Raw genomic sequence first — 20,163 nt, 5'->3', positions numbered from 1 at the left:
GATATTGGTGCATTTAAGCTCTCCCATTCCCAACCTTTTACTTACCGATTACGGCATGACACTCACACTAGCCCCTAGATCACATAAGGCTTTGTTGATCGTTGTGTCGCCAATGGTACACGGTATTGAGAAGCTTCCCGGATCCTTTAACTTTGGAGGTGAACTCCCTTGAAGTATTTCACTACTCACCTTAGTGAAGGCGATAGTCTCAAGTTTCCGGATCGACTTCTTCTTTGTGAGGATATCTTTCATGTACTTTGCATAGGCCGGAACGTGATTGATTAATTCCGTGAAAGGAATTGAGACTTCTAAGTTCTTCACAATCTCCATGAACTTCCCAAGTTGATCATCAAATTTAGGCTTGGCTTGACGACTTGGAAAAGGAAGTCTAATCACAATGGGCTCCTTTTCTTTGGCTTTGTCTTCATTTTTCTTTGAACTTTCTTCTTTTGATGATTCCCCTTCTTGCACCACAACTTCATTCTCACTAGCTCTCACAACTTCATCCTCAACTTGCTTCTTTGGTGCTTCATATCTTGTACCACTTCTCAAGTGAATGGCACTAACCGTTTCATGTCTAGGGGATTACTTTGAGGTGGTAATTGCCCCTTTTGTCTTTGTGAGCTTGAAGATGCTAGTTGGGTCAATTGTGTTTCCAACATCTTGGTGTGAGCTAGAATGTTGTTGATGGTGGTGTCTTTTGCTTGGCTATCTTTTTGCATTTGGGTGAAAAATTCTTGTTGATTCTTTTGCATTTGGAGGACCGCTTTTTGGACATCAAAACCTTGGTCATTGTGGTGATTGTATGGATTTTGATTTTGGTAACCTTAGTTTTGATTGTAAAAGGGTCTTTGATTTTGATTTCTCATGGGTGGTGGAGTGTATGTTGTTTGAGGGTTTTGGACATTTTGGCTTTTGTATGAAAGATTTGGATGGAACTTGGTGTTTTCATTGTAAAAATTTGAATAAGGGGTACCACTTTTGTAAGCTTGGAAAGCATTAACTTGTTCGGTTGTTCCCCTACACTCACTTGAGTCATGACCCAAGGTTCCACAATTCTCACATATTCCGCTTGGGATTGATGAGGATGCCGTCATGGCATTGACATGATGCTTTGATGATTTTGAGTTTTCCTCAAGTCTAGCCATAGCTTGTTCAAACTTCAAGTTGATTGTGTCAATGTGAGCACTAAGTTGAGCACCCAATTGAGTAACGGTGTCCACTTCATACTTTCCTCCTCTAGTAGCCTTGCGAGGCCTACTATATTGTGAATTATGGACCGCCATTTCCTCAATCTTGTTCCATGTTTGATTGTCATCAACTTCGGTGAACATTCCATTTGATCCCATATTGAGAATGTTCCTAGAATCTTCATATAAACCATTCCAAAATTGTTGCACTAAAAACCATTCGCTAAGTCCATGGTGAGGACATGAGCGACAAATACCTTTGAACCGCTCCCAAGCTTCATACAAAGATTCTTCATCCCTTTGCTTAAAACCCGTAATTTGAGCTCTTAGCATATTGGTCTTTTCCGGTGGGTAGAATTTTTTGTAGAAAGCTAGAGCTAGCTTCTTCCAAGAATCTATTCCAAGGGTGGCCTTATCAAGGCCCTTCAACCATTGCTTTGTGGTGCCGATTAACGAAAAAGGAAATAAGACCCATCTTATTTGGTCTTGAGTCACGCCCGTTTGAGAGATAGCTTCACAATAATCGCAAAAGGTTTCCATATGAGAATGAGGGTCCTCACTAGGCATTCCCCCGAATTGGCTCCTCTCAACTAGTTGAATGAAGGCGGACTTGGCAATAAAGTTTCCGGTAAGATGTTGTGGGGTAGGAGTACCATTTGGTAAATCCTCCTCGGTGGGTATAGAGTGTGACGAGAATTTAGGCATTGTAGGTGGATTTTGTGTGGTATTGTTTAATGGGTTTTCTTCTCCTTCTATTGCGAAAGGATTGAGAAACTCACTAGTGGGTTGAACAACTTCACCAACACCTCCCAAATTCCTCCTAACAAGTCTCCTATTATTCGTCAAGGTTCTTTCGATTTCACGGTCAAAAGGTAACAAATCTCTTTGTAACCTTCTAGACATGCAAAATATCAAACAACTCGAAAACAATTAGAACAAACCTTGAGGAGTTTTACTTCCCCAAGGTGAAAAAGACAAAACTAATAACAATAAAAGAAATCTTAAATCAATTAAAACCGTCCAAACAACGGCGCCATTTTTGATCGAGTCCATTTCGTGTTCACAATTAAGCATATGTGGTCGTTGGTCAATGGTCGATACAAAACACAATTTATACTTCACAAACAACTCTACAATTAGTAAAGAGGCAAGTAAAGGTCGGATCCCAAGGGACGGGTATTGAAATGAAGATTCTATTGTAACTAGTGGTGTCTAGGGGTGTCACAAATTGGGTTGATGTAGAAGGTTACTAAACTAAGATAGCAATGAAAATAAACTAACAAGGTAAATAAAATAAGGGGTGTAAACAATTGATTAAAAGCACTAGGGTGTCATGGGTTCATAGGGGAATCATGGGATATGATCATACAAACATGTTCTCAAACTATAAGCAAGCAATTATTGTTGTGATGGATTGAGTTGGGTTATATCTTACAATCCTAGGAAAGTTTGGGTCCCGGAGCCGAATCTCTTGGATTGTACAACACCTACAAGTCGACTTAATCTTCCCTACTTAACACATGCATGGTCTAACAAGACTCGAGTTGGGTTATGTCTTACAAGTCAAGTTGAAAGGATAGAAGATGATAGTAAATGCAAGGATTCATAGGCTTAGCATTTCATCAAATATAACATGTGCATGTATTAAGATCAAAACAAGCAAGCAAATAAGATATGAAAGCATATTAATTTAAGCATGAATCATTCCCCATGTTGGTTTCCCCTAATCACCCATTAAACCCTAGCTAAGAGACTACTCACTCATTATCATATTGATCATGCTAGAAAGGTTGTCAATCATACTAACATAATGAAACATGATGAATAAATGAAAGTAATTAGCAATAATTAAAAAGGGATTAAGAGATTATACCTACTAATGATTCCAATAATAAAGCAAGAATAATAGAAGTACTTGAATCCTAGATTGAGAGGTTGTCAATCTCCCAATAATAACCCAAATAATCTTCAATTACCCAAAATAAAGTAAGAACAAGAGAGAGATTAAAGAACTAAAACTTGGATTAAAACTTGATTAATATTTGATTACAATATTGAAGAGAGATTTGATTGATATTAACTACACTAATTATTGATAAGAAGAACATGCCCCTCTAATTAGACTAATGGGGTATTTATAGTGAAAATTAGGGAGGATGCATTAGGGTTAACTAAGGGCTAAACTAGTAATTACACTTTTTAAGTTGAGCAAGGAGACTCCGGGATTCTCCGAGAGAAGGGCTTCTCTTATCGTTGCTAGAAGAATGAAAACGTGCTGTGCTGCAATCCGTGCGGGTGGGAGTCGGGACGGCCGGATCTGGGCTGAGGAATCCGAGCGGATTCTTGGGCAAGACGCTCGGATTGGCGAGGGGGAATCCGAACGGATTCCTTTGTGGGACGCTCGGACTGTGCTTGGGCGGACGGACGGATTGTGTACAATCCGTTCGGATTGTTTGTCAGCATCTTTTCTTCTTCTTTTCTTCCCTTTTCTTGATGAATTCCTTGGGGATTTCCTTGGGGACTCAAGGATCCTTTTCTCAACATTGCTCTTCTACTATGCTATGTACAAAGGCCTTCTAGTCTTGTCTCTCCTTGATGCTTGGTCATTGAATATGATCAATTTAGCCTTGTTTTGCCATGAAAATGCAAGATTCTTACTCCTTTCCTACCAAGGGATCAAAATCTCAAAGAATATGCAAAACAAAGAACTAAAGATAAGAAATGACCCAAATGGGCACTAAAAAGCATGAAAACAATGGTAATTCGGGGGCTAAATATGCGCCAATTATGGTCACATCACCATTCTACTGTTTTCCTTGCTGCAGGTACAGATAGAGTGGATGTTGGAGATGCCATCGGTCAAAGTACAGTTAAAGTCAATCAAAGTGATAGAGATGCCAATGTCGATGGGAATGTCAAGAGGAAGAAGAAGGTTAGGGCGTATGTGGATGCCAATTATTCTCCTTCAATCAGTCCGAGTTCAACCTCGTGGTGATCGAAGAGGACGGTCCGAGATGCTGAAGGGACCTCATCCAGTCAGAAGCCCTCCTTTGGGCTACTACAATATTTTGGAAGATGAGCGGGGAATTCCCCGTTGTAACAAATCGTAAATTTGAATTTTCGTTAAGACTTTTTAATTGCGTTTTTAGACTATTAGACAGTAGCTCAGTTTGTTTTAGCGAAAACCGAATATAGACTGCATGTTTTTTTTTGTGATTTGGTATTTGTGGGAATTATTTTGCGTGTTTCTATGTCGGTTTGGGGAAGATATGTCGCATTTGTAACACCCCCTCATACTAAGGTACCTTACCAAGGACTACCTTAGCATGAGAGACTGTTACCATCTCGCTTGCCCGAGGTTTGTATATCAAAGTTACCAATCCAAAACACAATTTTAAGTATAACTGATTAATGTTTACATGTCACAAAAATCCAAAACCAATATACAACTGTGAAAGCTAAACAACTAGAAATGAAAGCTAAGTCTCTTGACGGTGGAAGCTAGGCTCAAGTGTTGACTCCCCATAACTGTCCCATAGCTAAAGAAGTGCATCACCTGTCACAATCTACTCACCATCGCCGAATGGATCACCACAGATTTTACAAAACACAACGGGGTCAGTTACTGTATAATTAAAATAAGACAAGCGTATAAAGCAACCACCTGATCATCCTCCATCCCCGGTCTCCCGATCTCACATAGTAACCGACTACACACAAAAGTGTGTAGCCCTGCCAGATTACCCATCGCAACAAGTAATCCTCGCCGCCAGTGGGGGACCGCAGCCAATCCCCACCTAAATCCCGCTCATCAACGAGCGATAACCCTGTCCCTTAATGTGCACATCCCCTCCCGTGGCGGGTTCCACGGAGGGCGAACTAGGGTGTGAAGCCACTTCCGCAAGTGACTCCACCTCAATTATCACAACACCATCACAACCACCATACCACCACCACACCAAGACACCAACGATGATCAGCAAACAACAATCATACACAATACAACAATACATCTCAACTCAATTAAACAGGAACTGAGTAGGGAAACCCTACCTTTTCGCAATCCAAGCACACATAAGTAATCAATTATGATCCTTCACATATCCATCACTTATATAACATAATTATGTATAATTACCACCTACTCAATCAATTAATCATGCACATAACCTAGACTCATCATAACTTAATAGGAATATCAACTTAAAGAACAAACACGACTTTTCCTGATTTTCTAGCACATGACAGACTCGGCATAAAATGCATATAACTAATTCCAAAAAAATCGAATTGATGCAAGGCCAATTGGATTGGAACCCCATGAGTCTTAGCTACAAATCATATCTAACGTATTTTTCTCAAATTCCAAACTTATCAAGGGTTTTAGGACTTATTTCCAAAACCGAGTAATCCGTCGCATAAAAAGTATTGATTCATAAAACGAGTTTAAGACATTATTTTTCAGTAATTCCAAACCCTATTGTCATATAGACTCTACAAAGATGATGTATGAAAAAACCCCATAACTGAATCGACATATAAATTAGGGTTTCAAATTATTTTCCACAACGAAATCAGATTCGCGGACTTTTCAGCGATATGTTCATAAATAAATCACCTAGGACAAACCATAAAGAATTTGACTACCAAATTTGATATGCATAAACTAGACATCAAATAAACAGGACTCTCTTTTCAAACTTTTCGAAGATGAAGATTCTAAAATAGTATAAACAATGGAATGAAATCGACTTACAAAAGGGAAATCGAATTAGGTTGAAATCGGTGAGAAATCTTCGATCAAATGAAAGGCTCGACAATTCTTCTTCCTCTCCCTCTCTCTAGGTTTAGAAATGGTTTTATAAATGCTAAAATAAAATTAGGAATGACTCACCTGTTATAAAAAAAAAGCCTTGGCCAAAACATAAATTAAACCGTCTAACTCGCTGAACCGGTTTACTCGGTCAAGTGCACTCGGCCGAGTAACACACACTCGACCGAGTACCAACCAAGTACTCGACCGAGTACTCCCACTAAAATACGGTGTATTACGTTCTTCCCTCCTTAAAAATAACTTCATCCCCGAAGTTCGCACCAACTAAAACCAACGACACCTAACATCACATATAATTAACACAATATAACTCATACTCATAATATAACTCATATGCATAACTAGTAAAATCTATGCTAATTCATATAGACTTGAGTAAACTCGGGTTGTCACAGGTTATCCCCCATAAAAGAAGGTTACGTCCCCGTAACCTAACCCATATAAAACCACACAAGCCACGCGATATCACGGTCCTTCCATACAAATGCAATTCATAATTGATCATATAAACAACATATGCCACTATATAATTCTAAATAGAACATATAAACATCATATGCAGCTATAGGTCGACCACACACGAAAGTTATCATTCAATATACTAAACATGTTTGAAGTAGTACTTACTAATGGAAATCCAAATAACTACATAGAAAGACATAGTATCACATTACATCTCCCTAAAAAAAAACTTCGTCCCGAAGTTTCTTATTCATCTCATATACCTATAGACCCCCGGGGTTTCGTGATGCACCACCAACATCTTTAACGATATAACAAACCACAAACCACCCCATAAGGTCAATATTTGTGCTCATCTGTCATATGTTACTCGTTCCTAGAAGATTGTAAATCATCAAATCATGTCACATTTTGGTAACAACTCGTAAAGCCTTAATTCAAGCCAAAGCTCACTTAGCCAACTAATACCAAAAGGACAAGATAAAATAACTGTTTATGCACATATACTCGAACAATAAACACATGCAATAACACAACCTTTAATTACATATCAATGTTATACTAGTTCAAATAACCGAACATGCTTGACTTGTTATGCTACTAATCAAGCTTCCTAACAGAGTTACCAATTTCAGCGCAGTTATCAAGAATGCACAAGGGATGTAAACAACAAAAGCCATCTTATCGTTACTCATGCTTATTACTTTCATTAAGTTGTACATACATAGTAGAAGTTGCTAATTCTCGCTATTACGCACAAATTTGTATCCACATTAGTACTACTTGGAAAATAAATTAAAAATATGCACATGAATCAATTATACATGTATAACCCGTAATTCCACATCATGCTCAAACTCGGTATCCACACATGTTCGAATTATTACTACACACTTGTTTACAAGCACCGTACATAATAGGACAATCATCATTTGCACCGTGATTAATAACATGTTCCATGTCAACTCACGTGGATCAGAAAAAAAATGTGCACACTTCAACACCAATATATTGCCATCAATTAACTATCATTAAGCTGCTCACGTCATCACACAAGCCATCTATTTGCACCGTCAACCATATATTGTAATATCACTAGACATGCTAGACTAATTTCATGCAAATAAATCACTCAATGCTTCCGTTTCAACATATTAGCTTTTTATTTGTATATCTATTCCAGTTTACATTATAATTAATAACATCATAAAGTCATCGTACATTATTCATGGACTATTATATGAATTACCTCATTCTACAACGATTCATTTAACACCTATTGTGTTCTATCCCATATTCACGCCGATAATACAATAATCAACCATGTAACATATTTGACTCGACCAGACTCGTTAGCTTAGGTAACCATAATTTACTTGCGTAATCACACTTGTTACTATCTATAATATGTGCAACAATCAATCCACTTAATCAATCCTAGCTATCATTCATGTTCATGCTATTTGCAGACATCATTATATAATAAGTGACATATAAAACACGACACCCCCAATCTTTCAATGTCATCAGTTATTCCACATAGGCTTATAGGTTAAGCTATTTATAATGTCACATAAACATGTTGCCAAAATATAGAAACTAAGACTTCGAAATTCATAGTATAACCTTTAATAGAAACTTGTTATCAGACACACATTCACAGGCACTATAAAGCATGCTATAACTTCCAGAATCACCAATAAATAACAACTTAACGAATACATGAGTTTTTAGACTTTTTAGAAAATACAGGGAGTCACGGAAGGGGGAGAGTTGAAATTAGGTCCAAAGCACAAATAATCAATTTATAAGGATTTTTCCAAACCGACGGGTCAAAACAGATTGTTATCAGCAATTTGTCACGTTTCAAGGTCAACTTGCAAAAATCATAATTCATTAATGACACATCCATATCAGGTGAGATTTATTAATTTGGAAACTTATATGAGTCTACTAATTAGGAGAGTTAGAATCACTCAAAAATCATGTACACATATCAAATGGTAAATTTTCCAAATTGGTTGGTCGAAATTAGCACTGTGCAGTAACATTCTGACCACTGCTCACTAAAATATTTTTTTTCTTAATCCGTAACTCGTATAGGCAAGAGGCAGCGGCAAATGAAAGCTAACACATGAGACTAACACATATAAAAATTTAGTTAACATATCTTAACCACGTATAAAATAACAGCCAAAACAATTAAGAGGTAGAATCTTAGAAATAAACCATCTTTCAATCTTTATTCCTTGCAATTCTTTAAGCTACTGTGTACTTGTCTTCCCCAGGTACTTAACCAAGCATTTATCAATACAAAGTAACAAACTTAACATCACGTAGTATAATTGGTCAAAAGATTCGGTCACATAAAACAAACTCGGTCGAGTACATGACGTACTCTACCGAGTACATGACACTCGGTCGAGTAGTGAGACTACTCGGCCGAGTTCATGACTCCATAAGCTGAACAGGATTATCACAGAAATATTGCTCGACCAAATATGGTTTACTCGGTCGAGTATGAAACATATTCAGCCAAGTAAGGCCTACTCGGTCGATTATCGGCACAGTTCTCATCAACGTCCAGTTTTCGTAAAACAGTCATATCTCACTCGTTACTTGGTCATTTTGGGCGTGTGACCTATCGTTAGAATCGTAAGAGGACAAGCTATCACCTCCAATGAGAATTACAGTAATATCGTTTCTATAACTCGACTTATGACGGTTTTAAGACAGCCCTTCTATAGATTGTTTTCATACAAATCAATTTTTTTCTTAACACAACAACTTGAACATGAATAAGGCAATCAATAACAACTAAATACTTCTAAAAACCAGTACATAGATGCACTTTATAATACCCACATGAAAATTAAACACGACATTCATGTATGTAGACGCATGACCGGAACCATATGCTACTACCAACAACCAAACATTAACATCATCATGTTCATATGCACATGTACCACTACCATACTTCATGCTCAAGATCATATTAAACAGGTAACATGATCATATTCTTCATGCTCAAGATCTAACATAAGCGAATTCACAATCCACCTCTCATATACTACCATGTTCCATAACTCTCACCATTTCATCCAATCATTTCATCCAACCATTTCACAAAATTCAAGTTACAAGTACTACACATATACATGACTCGACATACCAAGTTTCCAAAACTCCTCCATGTGACCGGCTAGAGATCGTAAGGACCTCAATGCGACTTCGGGACGTCTCCCAAGTCATTGCGGTAGCTCAAAACAATTCTCCCCGGGTTCATTTTATTTAGACTCCCTAAATTCATTGGGTTCATTAGTTTTAGGTGCCGGAATCGTCGGCTCTGATACCACTTTGTAACACCCCCTCATACCAAGGTACCTTACCAAAGACTACCTTAGCACGAGAGACTGTTACCATCTCGATTGCCCGAGGTTAGTATATCAAAGTTACCAATCCAAAACACAATTTAAAGTATAACTGATTAATGTTTACATGTTCCAAAAATCCAAAACCAATATACAACTGTGAAAGCTAAACAACTAGAAATGAAAGCTAAGTCTCTTGACGGTGGAAGCTAGACTCGAGTGATGACTCCCCATAACTGCCCCATAGCTAAAGAACTGCATCACCTGTCACAATCTGCTCACCATCCCCGAATGGATCACCACAGATTTTACAAAACACAACGGGGTCAGTTACTGTATAATTAAAATAAGACAAGCGTATAAAGCAACCAGCTGAGCATCCTCCATCCTCGGTCTCCCGATCTCACATAGTAACCGACTACACACCGAAGTGTGTAGCCCTGCCAGATTACCCATCGCAACAGATAATCCTCGCCGCCAGTGGGGGACCGCAGCCAATCCCCACCTAAATCCCACTCATCAACGAGCGATAACCTTGTCCCTTAATGTGCACATTCCCTCCCGTGGTGGGTTCCACGGAGAGCGAACTAGGGTGTGAAGCCACTCCCGCAAGTGACTCCACCACAATCAATACAACACCATCACAACCACCACACCACCATCGCACCAACACACCAACGATGATCAGCAGACAACAATCATACACAATACAACAATACATCTCAACTCAATTAAATAGTAATTGAGTAGGGAAACCCTACCTTTTCGCAATCCAAGCACACACAAGCAATCAATTATGATCCTTCACATATCCATCACCTACATAACATAATTATGTATAATTACCACCTACTCAATCAATTAATCATGCACATAACCTAGACTCATCATAACTTAATAGGAATATCAACTTAAAGAACAAACACGACTTTTCCTGATTTTCCAGCACATGACTGACTCGGCATAAAATGCATATAACTAATTCCAAAAAAATCGAATTGATGCAAGGCCAATTGGATTGGAACCCCACGAGTCTTAGCTACAAATCATATCTAACGTATTTTTCTCAAATTCCAAACTTATCAAGGGTTTTCAGACTGATTTCCAAAAACTGACAGAATCCGTCGCATAAAAAGTATTGATTCATAACACGAGTTTAAGACATTATTTTTCAGTAATTCCAAACCCTATTGTCATATAGACTCTACAAAGATGATGTATGAAAAAACCCCATAACTGAATCGACATATAAATTAGGGTTTCAAATTATTTTCCACAACGAAATCAGATTCGCGGACTTTTCAGCGATATGTTCATAAATAAATCACCTAGGACAAACCATAAAGAATTTGACTACCAAATTTGATATGCATAAACTAGACATCAAATAAACAGGACTCTCTTTTCAAACTTTTCGAAGATGAAGATTCTAAAATAGTATAAACAATGGAATGAAATCGACTTACAAAAGGGAAATCGAATTAGGTTGAAATCGGTGAGAAATCTTCAATCAAATGAAAGGCTCGACAATTCTTCTTCCTCTCCCTCTATCTAGGTTTAGAAATGGTTTTATAAATGCTAAAATGAAATTAGGAATGAAAAAAAAGCCTTGGCCAAAATATAAATTATACCGTCTAACTCGCTCAACCGGTTTACTCGGTCAAGTGCACTCGGCCGAGTAACACACAGTCGACCGAGTACCAACCAAGTACTCGACCGAGTACTCTCACTAAAATACGGAATATTACAGCATTGGGACGTGTTCCATAGGAAAACAACTCGATCGAGTACTTTTTGTACTCGATTGACAGGATTGCCCAGCAAAAGTGTTCGTTCGAGTGGTTTCAGACACTCGACCGAATTGTTAAAAAGAAGGAATTCTCGATCGAGTGGATTCTTGGTCGATCGAGAAGAATGAATGCCAGAGTCCTCGATCGAGTGGTTTCAAATCACTCGATCGAGTGAATGTGCCTATTACACGCAGGAAGTTATTACTTTTAACTTCTATTTTTAATTCTAACATTCCTCCTTCCTCTTTATGCGATATCTTGTGAGAAAACCCCCCAAATTCCTCCTTTAATCCTCCCTATTGCCAAATCAATCACCCACATTATTTTCCTTGTGCCTATTTCGACATTTGCCCCATATTTTCCCCTTCAATCTCGTTTTTTTTGCCTTCAATTTGGGAATTTAGGGTTTTATTCGGGTTTTGTTCAAATCCGACTGTTTTCTTGCAATTTTTGTCGATTTCTTGCTTATTCTTGTGGGTTATTCATCAAGTAAGTGATTCCCTTTACTCTTTTGTTGATTAATTGCTGTTTTCGACCTAATTTGAGTAATTAGGATTCGAATTTTTTCGACTTTTTTCGAAGAAATTAGGGGAATTCGTGTTTCAATCATTTGTTTGATTAATTTGCCCTTACTTGATTGATTAGGATGGATAGTAGCACTTTGCCTTTGACTAGTTCGACTTTTGCCATATCCTTGACTGGGACGGTGGTCCATGCTGTTACCATCGTCACCTCTACTGCTAATACTGTTGTTTATACTGCTGCCACCGTCGTCTCCGGTTCTACTGTTGCTGCCACTGTGTCTACTGCTACTGCTACCGTCTCTTCTACGGTGACGACCCCAGTTGCGTCGTCACCAGCTTCACAGCTGCTTTCCGAGCTGCCCTAGTACCCCGCTCAGTCTCTGGACGAGCTTCTACCTCGGGTGCTGCTGGCCGCGGACGGGGTCGAGGGAGAGGCACACTTGCTGCTGGACGTGTCACGTTCCATGCCGATACTTCCTTGGACCCGCATCCTGACTACCCAGAGGTACGCTTTGTTAACTCAATTCATTGTACCCGCTTTTATGATTTAGAGCGTTGTGACTTTGCCTCGACTAAATTTTTGTGTCGGAAATCACTTGAGAAGTCGGGTATTTAAGAGCCTGTAGTTAAGATTTTGAACGGGACGGGGATGTCCGGACTGATCTCTATGAGTGCCTTGACCTATAAGGAGCTGACCCTTGAGTTTTTCAGTTCCGTTACTTTTTCTCCTACTGCCTACGTCACTGACCCAGACAGCCCGTGTGTCTCCTTCCGGTTGTTTAACCAGACTACGACCTGGACCCTACCTGAGTTTGGTAGTAGGTTAGGACTGTCTTCCCACGGTGAGTCGGACCCTCCTAGTAAGGTCCTGCGTATTCTTTGGAGGACTTTGGCACATACAGCCTTTGAGGAGCGCAGACTCGCTCATGTCCACCTCCCCCCGCCCCGTTACTTTTTGCGTCTCATTGGTGGGGACGATTTTCGGCCTTAAAGAGTCCAACAACATTAACAATGTTGAGTTGTCTATTCACGGGATCTATCTGAACATAGATAGCGAGGGCCCCTTTGTTCTTAACATTGCTTATTTGACTGCTCAGTATTTTAACACTGTTGGGAAGAAGAAGTCGGGCACCATTGTCTGTGGTGGCATAGCTATCTTTCTTGCCCGTTCTGTCTTCCCCGATTTCCCTCGTGACCTGGCACATGTAGATGCTGATAGGTACCTAGATCTTGCTACCATGTTGTCTATGTTTTGGCTAGCATCTGACCAGCGGACTTGGAAGATTTATGGTTCCTTGTCCGAGACCTTACCTTGCACCACCCTACCCCGTCTTGTCCCTTTACCTACTGTTAAGGGTAGGATACCTCCACCTTTTCCCTTTTATCACCTTCCACTCGCTCCACCTACCACTACTTCCACTGCTAAGAAGCGGAAGAGACCCGAGACTGGAGAGGGATCTACACCGACTACGGTTGGGCAGTCTTCCACGCCTACGCCTACACCGATCCCTATTGTAATACTACGGTTTTATGAGTCTATGGGTACTCTATCGAGTGGGGCTTACTCTGTCGAGTAAGTAGTTTTTGACGCAAAACAGTAGTCTGCCTGTAGGGTACTCGATCGAGTAAGTTGGGTACTCGATCGAGTAGGGGGCACTCGATCAAGTAAGTGCCTTACTCGATCGAGTAAGTGTGTTTTACGGGTTTGTTTTGACGGGTTTTGCTAATAACGCGAGATTAATAAAAAAGGCTTCCGTCATTTTCTTTAATCATTTTCACCTTTCTAAACCTTTAAAAAGAAAAAGAAGTTACATTGTTCTCCCCATTCGCATGATTGGCAGATCCCGGAGCTAGAGAGGTCGGATTTCGTTGTTCTTTGTATCATAGTGATCCTTGCGCCAAGGGTAAGATCTACATACCAATTTTATATCATTTGGTTGACATTGTTTAAACCCTAATTTTGGGAATTGGGGGTTTTTATGATTTGTTGTGTTAGTAGTGATTGTATGATTATGTGAATAGGAGGAGGATTCGTCGAAGAAAGATTTTGAGACAACTGCTAGATCGTCTGCTGTTTGTGTTGCATTCCAGGTAGGGTTTCCCCTACTCAGTATTAGTTACATGATATGTGTGGTGATTGTGCTGTAGTTAGCGATTGTTGATTGATTCAGACGGTTGTGATTATATGTTGTTGATTGATTCAGACGGCTGTTGATTTTGGTGTTATGGTTATTGTTTATCTGTCTGTGTCCTTCGGGGTGCGTCCCTGGCTGAGTGGAGTCACTTGCGGGAGTGACTTCACGCCCTTGATTCGCCTTCTGTGGAACCCGCCACAGAAGGGATGTGCACATTAATAAACATGGGTTTATCGCTCAATGGAGATGAGCGGGGCTTAGTTGGGAACGGTTGCGGTCCCCCACTGGCGGCGAGGAGTATCTGTTGTGATGGGTACTCTGGCAGGACTACACACTTTAGTGTGTAGTCAGTTTTGAGGTGATTAGAGATTGAGACTGGGATTGTGTGTGAGCTGTTTGTATGATTGTTTCAGTGTGGCTGAGGAGATGAGCACTGTTGAGGCCACCTCTTGTAGCCAGAAGCCGACCAAGTGGGCCATTCCGTGGCCATTCTTGATCAACTATTAGTTGATCAAATGCTTTTTTAAAACTTTCATTTTATTGCTTTTTAAGACTATTTACCGTTTTTCGTGTGCGCGAGACTTCGCATTTTATTACGTTTGCTTAGGATTTTAAACACTTTAGTCGGTTACTTTGAGTTTTGCGCAATTTTGGGCGCGTTAATATGTGCTTTTACAGGTATATAGACCATATTAGCTCAAATTAGTGAGCTAATTCGAAGAAATCGGGAAGTTGCAGCAGCTATTCTAGTCGATCGACTGGTCTGTATGGTCGATCGATCGGCCGCTGATTCAGTGAGCTTCGTTTCGACATCTGGTCGATCGACTGGGTGAGGTGGTCGATCGACTGTTGCTCGCTGCTGTACCTGTTTACGATCATTTCCCTGCTGTGTTTGATCGATTTGCGGAGTTGAGGGAGTCTTTTCTCCACTTAAATCTCCGCTTAATTTCTGTTTTCTTCTGTTTTATCATTTCCGCACATAATTTTACCGTCCCAATTTTGCTTTCTCGAGATTACGCGTGGTATTTGTTGTCTTTTCAGGTACTCATTGGTAGCACTGCTGGCTACTGAAACCTCCTAGCTCACGCTGGTTTGGGGAGGTTTCCTTTGCTGCGCTTAAAGTCTTGTGAGTTTCCGAGTTCTTACTTCATGTTTTGTTCAATTTTACCGCAAATCCTATTTCCTTTTGCTTCTTTATACATGATTTTGCACAATGGGGACATTGTGCGATTTGGTTTGGGGAAGGGTTTTGCGTTGCATTTCATTTGCTTGCATTCACGTTTACATTTTTTGTCTTGCATTGTTGTTTATTTTCCTTTATATATACAGAAAATTCAAAAAAATTTGAAAAATTTCAAAAACTTCAAAAAATATCACGTTTACTTTTAGCATATAGATCAAGTCGGAACGGTAGTATTTCAATGATGAAATTGCATTTTCATCTGTTTTTGCCTGAGCCTTGCTAATTAACATGTTATTAGTAGGATCATATATGCATATCTACGAGTTTTCGTTAAATTTCGTGCTGGACTTGAGACTTGACTTAGATTTTGGCAAAATACATCATATTCTGAGTTTTAGAGCCTTATAACTGGTGTCATTCATGACCAGTTTATCTAGGAATGTGAGTAGTACTCCTTATGAGACATGTTACATAAATGTTCATAAATATGAACTTGATCTGCTTAATACCTGTATGCATTCGGTTTGTGGTTTGTTGACACATGTGGTAGAGGTTTTCCTTTATTCATTTTACCCATAAGCTCCACACTGCCAAAAATAGCCTTTTTGTCCCGTTACTACATCCTACATTTAGCCTGCCTTTGTCAAGCTAGTAGTTTACGTTCTTGGGATTGTTACTTCGTTTTTGGTGGCATATGCTCATTTTGAGATCTTGATTGGGAAGAGAAAAAGGAAAGAAAGAAAAAATAGAATTGAAAAGAAAAGAGAAAAGAAAAAAAATGATTTGAGAAAAGAAAAAAAGAGATGCGTGTTGTACTGTAGAGGACGGTCGATCGACTGGCATCATTGGTCGATCGACTGGAGTCCGAGAAAAAGAAGAAAAAAAAACTCAATTCGCATATTCAAAGTCTTTATTAAATGGTGATTTTTGCTCCCATGTTGCACTTGTATCTTATGGGGAGTTGATTGATTAATTATCATGGAGGTTGTGAGATTTGTGCTTGCTGTTAGCACCGTTTTGATTTGAATTTTGAGCAAGAAGTTGGATGTTGTTATATGGCTTTGTTTAGGTACTAGCTTGATCACCTGTGCCTCCTCTTTCCCATAAATGTGTTGCCTCTTCTTACCCATCACCTCACATATCCATATTTACCTCGGCATGTGTCATGGTCATTTGTTTGGTTGGAATGCATATGTACGGTTGTAGAGATTACTTTCACATTAGACTGCAGGCATGTTTTCATAGGTCGTAGTTAGGTGAGAGTCATTACATATTTACTTCTTTCTATCTTTTACATATACTCACCCGTATTTATTGTGTGATATGAGCGACCCGTGAGAGTCCGAATTGATAAGTCTCTACATTTTGACGGTTCAGCAGTTTTTATCGACTCCATAACTCGTTTGCATGATTCACATTACTAATTGATTGTTAGTTAATGCATTAAATTGGTTTAGGCTATACGGTTTGCATTTCGCTCTGAGATTGAACTCGTTCCATTAGGTTTTTAGGATCGAGTCTAGTTCTTGCTTGGGGACAAGCAAGGGTTTGGTTTGGGGAAGTTTGATGCGTGTCCTAAATATGATGTTTTACACCCCATTTTACACGCATTTCAGAGCTCATTTGTGTAGTTTATGCTACTATTTTTATGTAATATTGCAGATTTATGTGGAAATGAGTAGATATTGAGCTAAATCCGTCCCTGAGTACCTTGCATTTCATTTGACATGAAGTAGAGACTCGAGAAATGAACTTGGTGCGCGTTTCGAAGCCTGAAAGACAACTTTATGAAGAATTAGAAGCGGACTATCAGCTAAAGCAGTCGATCGACTGACCTCTATGGTCGATCGACTAGAGAACGAGCCACAGGAGCTACTAGACACTGCAGCCCAGTCGATCGACTGGTCACCTTGGTCGATCGACCACACCGCTAATTCTGACGTGAATTAATAGAACGAGATTTCCGAAGCCCAATGTATTCTTAGGTTTAGGAATAAGAATTGCGTTGTTTTCCTATATAATGTAGCTTTAGGTTTGAGAATAATCATCCAGTTTTACTTAGTTTTTCATCAGTTTAACAAAGTTCTCAAATTACGATACAATAGTCATTAGTTTTAGATTGCTCTTTCTTCAATAAAGTTCCTTTCGCTTTCGGTTCTGGATCTTTCGCTGCGATTCCTTTTCGGTATTCTTCTGTTCAGTTTCGTTGATTATTTCATTCGTAGTATAGGAATTGCTAGAATAGTCTCCCGAAATCCAAATTATCGTTTCATGTTAATTGTTTATTTCGTCGTTTTAATCATGAATTCTTCTGTTTTATTAGTCAATTTTATTGTTGTTCTTATTGTAGACATGAGTAGCTAAATACCTTGTGCTAGGATGTAGGGGAACTGAAGATTTGGCGGCAGTAGAATAGTACGACCTGAGTCGCGCCACGGTCGATCGACCACGCACCCTGGTCGATCGACTGGCCACGTGAGGCTTTGCTTCGTTTTAATTGATTTAAATTCTATATTTGACAAATCGAGTGCACGCGACTAGTTGAATGCTCAAGAAATGACCGACCCATTAGATCGAAAGATATGGAAAGTTGTTAGACTACCAATTAAAATGACTAAACTATGCTAAGATCGAAAGATAGGTAAAGTTTAGATTATTAGTCACTTTTCAGGACGAGAGTTAGTACTAGTGATATTAGGGACCCGTAGCGAGATCGAAAGACGCTACTTATTGAGAGTGGACCGAGAGGACCTCTTGTTTTCCCGCCTCATGTGTTTATTTCAGACCTTCTTAGTATGCTGCTGCCGAAACTACAGTGAACCGACCATCTTAGTACCCCATTTTTATTTGATTTTATACATTTCTTTAGTTTATTGCTTATTAGTTATAGACCAATTCAATTCAACCCCCACATAATCGTTACCTTAGACTGAAATTAGACAACTAATAATTACATCTGCCTCTCTGTGGTTCGACCCTGCTAACGCTATCTATAGTTGTAGTTAGGAATTATAAATTTTATCTTTGGTGCACACAACGACAGGCATCAAATTTTGGCGCCGTTGCCGGGGAGGCAATTGTTCTAATTTTTAGTTGTTTTATTTTAGTCTGTTTCTTAGTTTAAGGGACATTCGCTCCTTAAACTATTCTCATATTCTATTTGTAGTTTCTTCTTATGCGCAGGTCACAGGGTGGTGAATTATTACTGTTCAATCCCGAGATAGAGAAGACCTTGCGTGAGTTGAGATGATCATCTAGAGTATTGCCGACAGAGGAAGAGCTGAGTACTCTGTCTAGTTACTAAGAGAACGAGCTGTTTGAGGAGGATCCACAATCATCTCCTGTTTCCACTTCTTCAGTCGAGACTGTCACATCTCCAGATTTTCCAGTCATGGCTGAGGAAGCGAGTATAGCCAGTCATTCTGAGCCGACAGCTGCAAATCTATATAAGGGGTTCGAATTACCGGGAGCTGATAGAAAATTCGAACCGAAGCCTTCTTATATCAACTTGGTTGAGAGAAACCAATTCGGGGGAGCTGCAAATAAAGATGCAGCCAAGCATATGGAGATATTTATTGATTATTGCTGTTCCATACCCCCACCAACCGGTGTGACCCAGGACCAGGTGAAGGAGAGAATATTTATATTCTCTCTTAGTGATGCTGCAAGGGAGTGGTACAGAGACCTGGACCGAGCTGGTAATGGGACCACTGACTGGAATTCGCTGGCCTTGGCATTTTATAAGAAGTATTTCTCCGCCTCGAAGACTAATGCCATTAGAGCTCAGATCACGAGCTTTAAACAGGGTCCTGACGAGAACTTTCATGAGGCGTGGGTCCGTTTCAAGAAGCTGGTGCGAACCATTCCGCATCATGGGTTTGAGAAATGGAGCCTATGCAATCAGTTTTATAATGGACGCTATGACGATCAGAGGGCTATCTTGGATGCGGCAGCTAGCGCCAGATTCCAGGAGAATATGGGGGAAACTAAGGGGTGGAAGATCATTGATGACTTGGCCACCCATAAAGCTGAATATGGAAATTCTCGGGGAAATCAAAGGAGAGCTGCTGAATCACCTTCTGTAGCTGCATTAGAGGCTCTTACGGCGAGATTTGATAAGTACGAGTTGGGAGGAGCTTCAAAAGGAGGGATCTATCATGTGAATGTTGTTTTAGACGGTCCTTTCGTCTGCAAAAGATGTGGAGCTGAGGGACATATTTCAGACAACTGTCCTAATCCCTTTGAGTCCTGTGCTGCCTTTCAACATTATAGGCAGACAAACACTTACTTCGAGCCGAATACCCATCCCAACTTGAGGTGGAGTAGCCAAAATGTCTTGAATCCAACTCAACCTCCACAGCAGCAGCAGCAGAATTATGTGCCCCCTCATAAGCAACAACAGTTCCAAAAGCCTCCGTATGTCCCTCAGCAGCAACATCAATCCCAAAATTCCGAATTTGCCGAATTGAAGAATTTGTTGCTGAAAGAGTCTCAAGCTAGAGAGGCCGGGATGAAGATGTTGGAGAGCCAAATTGCTTAATTGGCAAGCAAGAATACAACTCGAGCTCCGGGACATTTACCGACGCAAACGGACTAAAAGGAGACCCTTAATGCCATTACTTTGAAGAGTGGGTCTACCCTTGATGGGCCCGCTATGGTCGAGGACATTGT

General features: G+C 39.8%; 1 non-coding gene across 1 annotated transcript; it reads left to right on the top strand.

Moving 5' to 3' along the window:
- Positions 1-1,416: 1,416 nt before the first annotated feature.
- LOC141593515 (small nucleolar RNA R71) lies at positions 1,417-1,523 on the top strand. The gene has a single exon (XR_012521594.1). It is a non-coding gene; the product is annotated as a small nucleolar RNA R71 (small nucleolar RNA).
- The last annotated feature ends 18,640 nt before the right edge of the window (positions 1,524-20,163 follow it).

This window comes from Silene latifolia, chromosome 7 (assembly GCF_048544455.1).
Source record: "Silene latifolia isolate original U9 population chromosome 7, ASM4854445v1, whole genome shotgun sequence".
Classification (NCBI taxonomy): domain Eukaryota; kingdom Viridiplantae; phylum Streptophyta; class Magnoliopsida; order Caryophyllales; family Caryophyllaceae; genus Silene; species Silene latifolia.
The sequence above is the reverse complement of the archived record's forward strand: the minus strand, read 5'-3'. Positions and strand labels throughout refer to the sequence as shown.